The sequence below is a fragment of the Trachypithecus francoisi genome, unplaced genomic scaffold, assembly GCF_009764315.1.
Source record: "Trachypithecus francoisi isolate TF-2019V2 unplaced genomic scaffold, Tfra_2.0 Contig00101_ERROPOS395535, whole genome shotgun sequence".
Classification (NCBI taxonomy): domain Eukaryota; kingdom Metazoa; phylum Chordata; class Mammalia; order Primates; family Cercopithecidae; genus Trachypithecus; species Trachypithecus francoisi.
The window spans coordinates 171,000-181,644 of NW_022680473.1; the positions used below are offsets into that span (position 1 = coordinate 171,000).

Genomic DNA, 10,645 nt, shown 5'->3' on the forward strand with positions numbered 1-10,645 from the left:
TCCCAGCTACTGAGGGATGAGAATGAGAATGAAGGCTGAGGATGAGAATCACCTGAACCCAGGAGGTGGAGGCTGCAGTGAGCCGAGATCAAGCCACTGCGCTCCAGCCTGGGTGACAGAGTCAGAACTTATCTCAAAAAAATGTCATTTTATAGCTCCCCACTGCAACTGTCCCCCACCCTTCCCTTCAGTGACCACTTTTGCAGGCTTCAGGGGGACCAGGGAACAAAGCTGGGGCCTGGCAGCCCCACTACGCTGCCAGCTGGGGAAAACAAGTCACAATTACAAAATATCACAAGAATTAGTGCCTTTACTTGGGGGATCTGCAAAGTGAGGAGGCCCCAGTTCCCCTTGTGTAGGGGTCCATTTGGCAGTGACCTTGCTCTGGAGACGATGATCTTCCTTCAGCCTGAGGGAACTGATGGTGATGAACCCGGTGGCATCAACCGGCTCCTAATCGCCCTGCACACTCATGCTCACCAACTCCTCGTTGTAGAGAGACAGTGGGAACTTCCGGCTGAGGATGTACACCCGGCCCTTGAAGACGGACACCTGCACTTTCCCTTCCACTCGCTCCTGGGACTTGGTGATGCAATGGCGGGCAAATTCACACTCAGGGCTGTGCCAGAAACCAGTATACACCAGCTCAGCAAATTTCAAGCCAAGGCCTTGTTTGATTTTGCGCACTTCCCGATCCATGGTGAAGTCCTCGATGTGTAAATGAGCATGGTAAAGGATGGTGCTTGCTGGGGTCTCATAGATGCCTCAGGACTTCATTGCCATGAAATGTTCTCCACGACGTCAATACGGCCCAGGCCGTGCTTGCCTCTGGTTTCGTTCAGTTACACGAAGAGCTCCTAGGAGGTCTGGTGGGTGGTGCCATCCTCGACGTTGTTCCCCTTCACGGGGACGCCTTTTTTGAACTCAATCTCGAGAATATCAGGGGTGTTGGGGGCTTTGGTCAGGTCAGGGCTTATGAGCTGGGTTTCTCCAGGATTCCAGCCTCATAGCTCATATGCATGAGGTTCTCGTCCACGCTCCCCGGGTTCTTGGGAGTGACCGGGATGGGAATCTGGTGTTGCTTTGCCTATTCCATCAGCTCGTTGAGGCCCTGGAACCAGTTGTAGAACTCGGGCATCCTCCGGGGAGAAATGGCCTTAATCTGGGGGCCAGTGGGCAGGTGCGCTCAAGCCGGACCTGACCATTCCCCTTTCCCATGATGCTGTACGATATATACTTGGCCCCCTCCTGCTGGGTGATTTCCCCTTGTTTGTGGGTGATGCAGGGCCTAGCCAGAGAGGTGCGCAGGAGGTAGTGGTCCTCATGCAGCATGCTGGACTGGATGGTCGGCCACATGAGCTCCTCCACAAACTCCCTGCTGACATCATTCATGAACATCTTTTTGGCCCCAAGCTTCCATGCCTTCTTCCTGTCTTCCTCGAAGTCTTCCTTCTGGCTGATGTTGGCCAGGTAGGCAATGATGTCATGGCCTTGTTCCTTCAGCCATACGAGGATGCAGAAGGTGTCCAGGGCACCACTGTGGGCCAGAAGCATGGAGCCGTTGCTGGACATAGCGTCTGGGATGGGAGGTGCGAGTTCTCTGCTTCTGGAATCTGTCTTCACGGTGCAGTGAACCACTAGGACCCCAGGCAGCTGAGGCAGGTGATAGAGCAAGAGGAGGTAATTGTTTCCAGCAACTGTACCAGACTAATACCATTCAGGTTAGAGGCAACGCCAAAATCAATGAGAAATGTCAGGTAGGTTAGCACACTCACCAAGAGTTTGGGTCAACACGGGCCTCAGGCCCATGAGCCATGCTCAGACCCTGGGTGGAGAGTGTTGTGGTGTACACTGAAGGAGCTTTGAACTCTCCTTTGGAGCCCCAGCGTTGGTTTGGCTGTGAGATGTGCTTGGATTCAGTGCCTATCAGCTGAGGAGCTGAGCCTATTGAGAACTCTGTGTGTCAAAATTGGTCAGCATTTGGGGCAGTTCTGGGCTATCAGGTGGAGACAAGATTCCATGGCAGATATGAGCCAGAATCGGAAAGAGAAAGGCATAGGAGGCAAGATAATGGCCCCCGAAAGAGGGCCACATCCCAATCTCCTGTGAATATGGTACCCTGCAATGGAGAAAGGGAAGAAAGGTTGCAGATGGAATTAAGGTGGCTAACTCACTCGACCTTAAAACTGGGAGATTGTTTTTGATTATTCAATCTAATTGCAAGAAGTCACGCTGGATTCAGGACCCTAAATGCAATGACAGGTGTCCTTGTAAGAGGTAGAAGAGGACACACAGACACAGAGGAGAAGGCCACGTGGAGACAGAGGCAGAGACTGCAGTGATGCGGCCACAAGCCCAGGGATGCCTGGAGCCCCCATGAGCTGGGAGAGGCAGGAAGAATCCTCCCCTAGAGCCTCCAGAGGAAACTAAGTACACCTGTAGTGGTTTAAACTGTCCTTAGAGTCCTTAAAAGTAGACAAAATTCAAGGCCAGCCTGGCATCATAGCAAGACATTGTCTCCACTAAAAAAAAAAAAAAAAAAGCCAGATATGGAGGCACGCACCTGTAATCTGATCCATTCTGGAGGCTGAGGCGAAAGAAATGCTTGATCATAGGAGTTGGAGGCTGTAGTGAGCTATGACCGTCACACTGCACTCCAGCCTGGGTGATAGAGTGAGACCTTATCTCAGAAAAATTAAAAGGCTGGGTGCAGTGGCTTATGTCTGTAATCCCAGCACTTTGAGAGGCTGAGGCAGGAGGATCGCTTGATCCCAGGAGGTCGAGGCTGCAGTGAGCTGTAAAGACACCACTGCACTCCAGCCTGAGGAACAGAGCAAGACCCGGTCTCAAAAACAAAACAGAACAAAACAAAACAAGCAAATAAACAAACAAACAAAAAACAGCAGAAGACTCAGAGATGAGGATGGTGGTCTCTGGAAGCTGGAAATGATGTTCATTTTATAGCCAGCCAGAAAGGGAGACCTCAATTCTGCAACCACAAGAAACAATTCTGCCACCATCCCTGAAAAGCAAGGAAATGAATTCTGCCCAACATCTTCTCTAATAGAATGTAGCCCTACTGACACCTTTTTGTTATTTTTTTCACTTTTATAATTATAACCACTTTAATGAATGATTTAATGCAAAAATTAGGAAAAAAATCAACATTCGTATCAGATCAAAGATCAGGTTTAAGAAATGAATACACCATATATCTGTTCAAAAGAGATTCCAGAAGGAAATTCACAAGGATTTTTCATTCTTGGTGAAAGAAAAATAAGAATTTTTCATTCTTATTTTATTTTTTAAAATAACATCAACTTGTACTTGTGATTAAGGACTACATGTGTAGGTTTATGATGTTGTTGCATTGCATGATGCTGAGCCTACCGACATCTTGATTTTAGCCCAATGAGGCTCTTGTTGAACTTCTCACTTCCAGAATTACTGAACTGTAGAAGTGTAAGAAAATAAATTTGCATCATTTAAACAACTAAGTTTATAGCAATTCGTGACAACAGCCATAGAAAATTAATAAGTTGGCAAATGAGTGAGGGCCTGTAAATTCTGTATCTTCCCAGGAGGCAGCCATTTACCCAGTGATAATGCACTGTACATCAGGAATTATTGGGCCACAATGTGAGTCATTTCTAGTGATGGGAATTGACTGCCGATCCCCCGTACTGTACCTTGGTCTTCTCACCTGTGAGCCATTGGGCACCCTTGTGAGTAACTAGGAAGCTTAACATAAGAGCCAGAGTCCCTGAACTACTCATTCTCAAGGTGAAATTGACCTGTCATGGGCCCAGTCAGGGTTATCACTCAAAAAGCCAATGAGCCGGTGTAAACAGGAGATTCCTTTGAACCAGAGTATCCTCCAGGAGATGCATGATCCACATTCTACTTGCTTCAGAAACAACTTGGGTGTTTGCCAAAAATGCGCAGTCCCAGGTCAAACACTCAGATTAGCTCAATGAAGGTTTCTGCAATGGGGCCTCGACTGTCTCATTTTCTGGTTCTCCAAAGGATCCTTCCTGGTATCACCTCCCCATAAACACCTTACCCTCCAATCCTAGTCTCTGCTTGTGCTTCTAGGGGGAACTCAGTTTCCTACATTAATTCTGCTTAACCTCTACCGCAATAACCCTGCCGTAACCCTACCATTAACTCTTTCAAGCAATCCATGTAAGTCGTATGAGCCATAGACAGATAAACTAAGTGTAAGAAATGTTGGAATAAACAGATCAAACATTTAGATTTCAACTCAAGTTTATTTACGTTTTTTCCAGTTGAAAAAGAAGGACAACTTACACAGAATAATGAATTCCCTAAAGGCAAAGGGAAAATATGTTTGCATGCTTATCTAATTAATATTGAAATCTGCATAAGATATTCATACATATTTAAGTGCATAACTTAAATTTATACATGTTTGAAAAAATGTGAATTTATTGTATTGTAATACATAAATATTTCATAACACACATATATTGATGTTGATACATTTACATGTATTGATATAATACTATAAAACATAAATACATAATTTATATAAATATAAATTTTATTTAGATGTTATAAGATAATTAGATAACTTGATTAGGTAAACATTAGATTTTTTAAATGAATGTACGATGTATAATATACAAATATATAAATACAATATATATGAATATATTATATAATAGAATGAATATATCATAATAGCATAAGTATTACATATTATAGAAAGATATTTATGTTATGATGCAAGTTATATATTCATACGTAGCTTTTTTTTTTTTTGAGATGGAGTCTCACTGTGTTGCCCAGGCTGGAGTGCAGTGGTGAGATCTCAGCTCACTGCAACCTCCGCCTCCCGAGTTCAAGCGATTCTCCTGTCAGGCTCCTGAGTAGCCACACCATGCCCTGCTAATTTTGGTATTTTTAGTAGAGATGGGGTTTCGCCATGTTGGCCAGGATGGTTTCGATCTCCTGACCTTATGATCCACCTGCGTTGGCCTCCCAAAGTGCTGGGATTACAGGCATGAGCCACCACGTGTAATTTATATGCAATATATTATATATAATATAATATAGTGTGTATTTTATGAATGTGATATAATTTTGTAATATATCTTATACAGCCATATAACTTATAAAATATACCTAAAGATACATATTATATAATATATATTATTTGCATTATTAACAATAAACATTATAATAATTACTACATTAAATCATTTGTGATACAATTATTAACAAATATACACAAGGTAAAGTTGTTCTAATAAATTTTGAAGAAACCAATGATAGAACACGATGTGCCTGGAAATCAAGTGATCTCTTATAGGTGTTATGTTAAAAATGAAGGCTAGGCATGATGGCTCATGCCTGTAATCCCAGCACTTTATTAGGCCAAGGCAGGAGGATCGCTTGAGTCCAGGAGTTTGAGACCAGCTTGGGCAATATAATGAGACCTTGTCTCTACAAAAAATATAAATGTTAGCTGGGCATGGTGGTGTACACCTGTAGTCCCAGCTACTCAGGAGGCTGAGGCAGGAAGATTACCTTAGCCCAGGAGGTCAAGGCTACAGTGAGTCATAATTTCACCACTGCACTCCAGCCTGGGTGACAGATTGAGACCCTGTCTCAAAAACAAAACAAAATAACAACAACAACAAAAAGACTCTCACTTTCCTTCGAAGTTTCCATATTGCATAATTAGGATATATTTACAAACAAATCTACTATATTTGTTTCAGTAAATAAACTGATGTAAATCTTTTTTTCCCCAAAAAAGCTGTTAGAAAAATCTTTAAAAATTGAATTAAGATATTCTGTGTTAAAATTAGGTTTTAGTAGGCTGGAGAAGCACATTCCTAAAACTACACAGGCAAGTATGTTACCAGTGTGATATGGTCCGGCTGCATCCCCACCCAAATCTCATCTTGAATGTATTCCCATGTGTTGTGGGAGGGACCCAGTGGGAGATAATTTGAATCACGGGGGCGGTTTCCCCCATACTGTTCTCATGGTAGTGGGTGGGTCTCATGAGATCTGATGGTTTTATGAGGGGTTTCCGCTTTTGCATCTTCCTCATTTTCTCTTGCTGCCGCCATGTAAGAAGTGCCTTTCACCTCCCGCCATAAATCTGAGGCCTCCCCAGCCACGTGGAACTGTAAGTCCAATGAAACCTTTTTTCTTCCCAGTCTCAGGTATGTCCTTATCAGCAACGTGAAACGGACTAAGACACAATGCAATAAAAGTTTGCACTGAAGTAGCATTTGGACCGATGAGGGCAGGTGTGCTAATTGAATGCCCCTGTGTCCTCCTTTCTCCCAGCCCTTGGCAGATATCAGTGATTTCTCGAAGTGATTTTCTCTGCTCAGCCCAGACACATCCCCATACTGGTTCTCTATTTGCACTTAGACAGGTTGCTACTGATCTGCAGGAGCAGACAGGCAAGACAGCACATGCTGCTCCCTGCTGAGATGTGGAGCATAGTCACGAGTTCACATTCTGACCTCCCTGCCTGAGTAAAGAATTCAACAAGTGGGATTAACACAGTTTAGGCCCGCGTGGAGTTCAATCTACATCAATACACACGACATTGTGTGATTCATTAATTAGACAAATGATTAAATCAACAAATGCATTTTTTTATCACTTGACTTTTTAAATTATGACTTTTAGAAGCAGTGTAATTGGTTTTTTAAAAAATTCATATTAATTTATGGGGCACAAGTGTGATTTTGTCACCTAAATTGTGCAGTGATGAAGTCTTGGCTTCTGTAACCATCACTGGCATAATGAATATTGTGCCCACTAAGTAACTTCTTATCCCTCAGCTCCCTCCCACCCTTCCCAGTCAGCAATGTCTGTTGTTCCACACTCTATGTCTATTTGGAAACATTATTTAGCTCCCACTTATTAGTGAGAACACGTAGCATTTGTCTTTTTGTTTCTGAGTTGTTTTACTTAAGAAAATGACCACCACTTCCATCCATGTTGCTGCAAAAGACATGGGTGCATTCCTTTTTGTGGCTGAATAGTGTTCCACTATGTACATATGCCACATTTTCTTTATCCCATCATCCATTGATGGACACTTAGGTTGATTCCATATCTTTGCTATTGTAAACAGGGCTTCCAGTACAGGTATATTTTCTTTCAATTTTGAGATGGATTCTCCCTCTGTCTTCCAGGCTGCAGTGCAGAGGCACCATCTCGGCTCACTGCAACCTCTGCCTCCCGGGTTCAAGCAATTCTCCTGCCTCAGTCTCCCGAGTAGCTGGGGATACAGGTGTGCGCCATCACAACTGGCTAATTTTTGTATTTTTATTAGAGACGGTGTTTCACCATGTTGACCAGGCTGGTCTCGAACTCCTGACCTTTAGTGATCCACCCGCGTCAGCCTCCCAAAGTGCTGGGATGACAGGCATGGGCCACCATGCCCAGCCAGTGCAAGCATCTTTTTGATATAATGATTTCTTTTTTTCTTTTTCTTTGGGTAGACTTCCAGTAGTGGGTTGCTGGATTGAATGATAGTTCTATTTTTGGATCTTTGAGAAATCTCCACACCCTTTTTCATAGAGATTGTACTAATCTACATTCCCATGAACAGTGTATAAGTGTTCCATTTTCTCTGCATCTTCACCAACATCTGTTTTTTTCTTTTCTTTTCTTTTTTTTTAGTAATAGTCATTCTGACTGGTGTAGGATGAAATCTCACGGTATGTGAATAGCTGTCTTGCTAAAGGGTGTTTGAATATACTTTGCTGTGTGGCTCACTTTACCATGTAACAAAATCACAGCCCATCATATCTTTTAGTGGCAATTAAAACGCTCACATGAGGCCAGGCGGGATGGCTCACACCTGTAATCCCAGCACTTTGGGAGGCTGAGGCAGGTGGATCACTTGAGGTCAGGAGTTCAAGACCAGCCTGGTCAACATGGCAAAACCCCATAGCCAGGTGTGGTGGTGCACGCCTGTAATCCCAGGTACTTGGGAGGCTGAGGCAGAAGAACCACTTGAACCTGGGAGGCGGAGGTTGCTGTGAGCCGACATCATGCCACTGCACTCCAGCCTGGGCAACAGAGCAAGACTCTGTCTCAAAAACAAACCAACAAAAAGTGCTTACATGTTAAGGATCTACCAGAAAATTTGGTATGCACACAGAGGTTACAGATAGGTCTAGGCTGAGTGTACTTGTAGCTCCATGAATCTACATAAAAATCAGTCATCTACTTTGTCATTTACAGCACTGTTCATATAGAAGGGGGGCAGGTAAGTGCTGCGTAGAGGAGGGTGTGGTCCCTGGCTAGGGCTCCACCTGTGGGCCTGTGCCCATGGACCTAAGTGAGGACAGGCACTCCTGTTTTCCTGCCCAAATGTTGCATTTCCCAAGAGCACTCTGGCCTGCTATACTCCCAATCTGTGCTTATAAAAACCTCGAGACCGTAGCAGGCAGACACGCAAGTGCCTGGACATTGAGAGGAACACACCAGCGGAAGAAGACACAAGCAGCCAGACCTCGAGGGGAGCACGCCAGCGGAAGAGTGCACCGGCAGACGCAGGCAGGCTGGCAGGCCATTGACCGGCAGAACCACACGGAGTTTCACGGGGAAGGTCAGAGGAAAGCCTGGACTGCTGAGCGGCCGCCAACTCCAGGCGAAAACCGTCTCCCTACTGGTTCCCCCATTGGCTGAGAGCTACTTCTACTCAATAAAACCTTGCACTCATTCTCCAAGCCCACGTGTGATCTGATTCTTCAGGTACACAAAGACAAGAACCCGGGATACAGAAAGCCCTCTGTCCTTGTGATAAGGCAGGGGGTCTAAATGAGCTGAGTAACACAAGCCGCCTATGAATGGCTAAGCTAAAAGAGCACCCTGTAACACACGCCCACTGGGGCTTCAGGAGCTATAAACATTCACCCACAGATGCTGCGGAGGGTAGGAGCCCCGCAACCTCCCCGGCTGCCTGCACCTCCAAGGGGTTTGCGCAGCGGGGCACTGAAGAAGTGAGCCACACCCCCATTGCACGCCCTGTGAGGGAGGTGGGGGAACTTGTCCCATTTCACGGTGGTTGAGATAGTCAGATACCTAGGTGATGCTCATTTTCCCTTACTTCTTTACTGAGTGTACCATGCTGCATACAGGCGCCCAAAGATGTCCACATCCTAATCCCTGGAACCCATGAATATGTTACTTTGTGTGGCAAAAACGACTTTGCAGATGTATTAGGTTGGTGCAAAGATAATGGCAAAAACCGCAATTACTTTTGCAGCAAGCTTATAATTAAGTGAAACATCCTGAGATGGGGAGATGAGCCTGGGTTGTCCAGGTGCACCCTGATGTAATCACAGGGTCCTTAGAAGAGGGAGCGAGGAGGGTCAGAAAGAGAAAGACTGGAAGATACTAGGCAGCTGGCTTTGAACATACAGAAAGGGACCACGAATTTCCCCACAAGAGCCTCCAGAAGGAACACAGTCCTGCCGGCACCTTAATTTTAGACTTCTGAGCTCCAGAACTATAAGATAATACATTTGTGTTGTTCTAATCCACTAAATGCATGGCAGTTGGTTACAGCAGCTATAGGGAAAACCACTCACATACCCACACACTATGCAATATGCTCAACAGAAAAACTTATTCTTTTCTAAACACTCTTCCAATGGACGCTTTGAAAGTTCAGTGGCGCTGGGAGCTCCTGGAGGGGGTCTTGTTTTGTTTGTTTTTCTTCCTTCTCCTGTTCTCCTGATTTATGTCTGGAATACAGATGGGGTGGCTGAAGAGTCAGCAGCTTTTGTCTTTTTTTTTTTTTTGAGATGGAGTCTGGCTCTGTCCAGGCTGGAGGCACGACCTAGGCTCACTGCAACCTCCGCCTCCTGGGTTCAAGCAATTCTCCCACCTTAGCCTCCCGAGTAGCTGGGATTACAGGCGTGTGCCACCATGCCTGGTTAATTTTTGTGTTTTTAGTAGAGATGGAATTTCGCCATGTTGGTCAGGCTGGTCTTGAACTCCTGACCTCAAATGATCTGCCTGCATTGGCCTCCTGAAGTGCTGGGATGACAGGCGTGAGCCACCACGCCTGGGCAGCAGCTTTTGTTAAATGTGGGAGTCCACATGCTAAGGGAAGAAGGTGCTGGTATCCCAGAACTCCAGCCTTGGGTTTTTCCATCCCCAGAATTCTTGTGAGGGAGAAACAAATGGTGCTCTTGTTAAAACACTATTTCTGCCAAACAAACATAGTATTTAAATTGTACAAGCACTTTCAAGTCAAGTTTTTTATTTTTCTTAACACCCTGCCCCCTTAGGAAACAGGAGAATGTACGGACTTTGAAGGATTGACTAAAAGAAAGAACTGGAAATCACCCTTTTTTTAGACACCTCCAATATGTCACTCATCAATTAAGTCCCAAGAATTATATAAAGCCCGGATGATGAGAATAAAACAAATATTTTTGTTATTTGATTACCCACACTGTAGCACAAACAACAACAATAACAAAAACCAGACATACATACATGCAAAAAGTTTATATAGTGTTTTAGGAAAATCTCACACATTTGCCAAGAGAAAAAAAAATAAATGAAAGTATTACAATAAAGTCACTTTCTAAAGAATTTAGACTGTATTTTATTACAACTGCGTTTT

General features: G+C 44.5%; 1 pseudogene; it reads right to left on the minus strand.

Annotated features, from left to right (window-relative positions):
* Positions 1–282: 282 nt before the first annotated feature.
* On the minus strand, positions 283–1,572 carry LOC117097849 (annotated as a pseudogene).
* Positions 1,573–10,645: the final 9,073 nt, after the last annotated feature.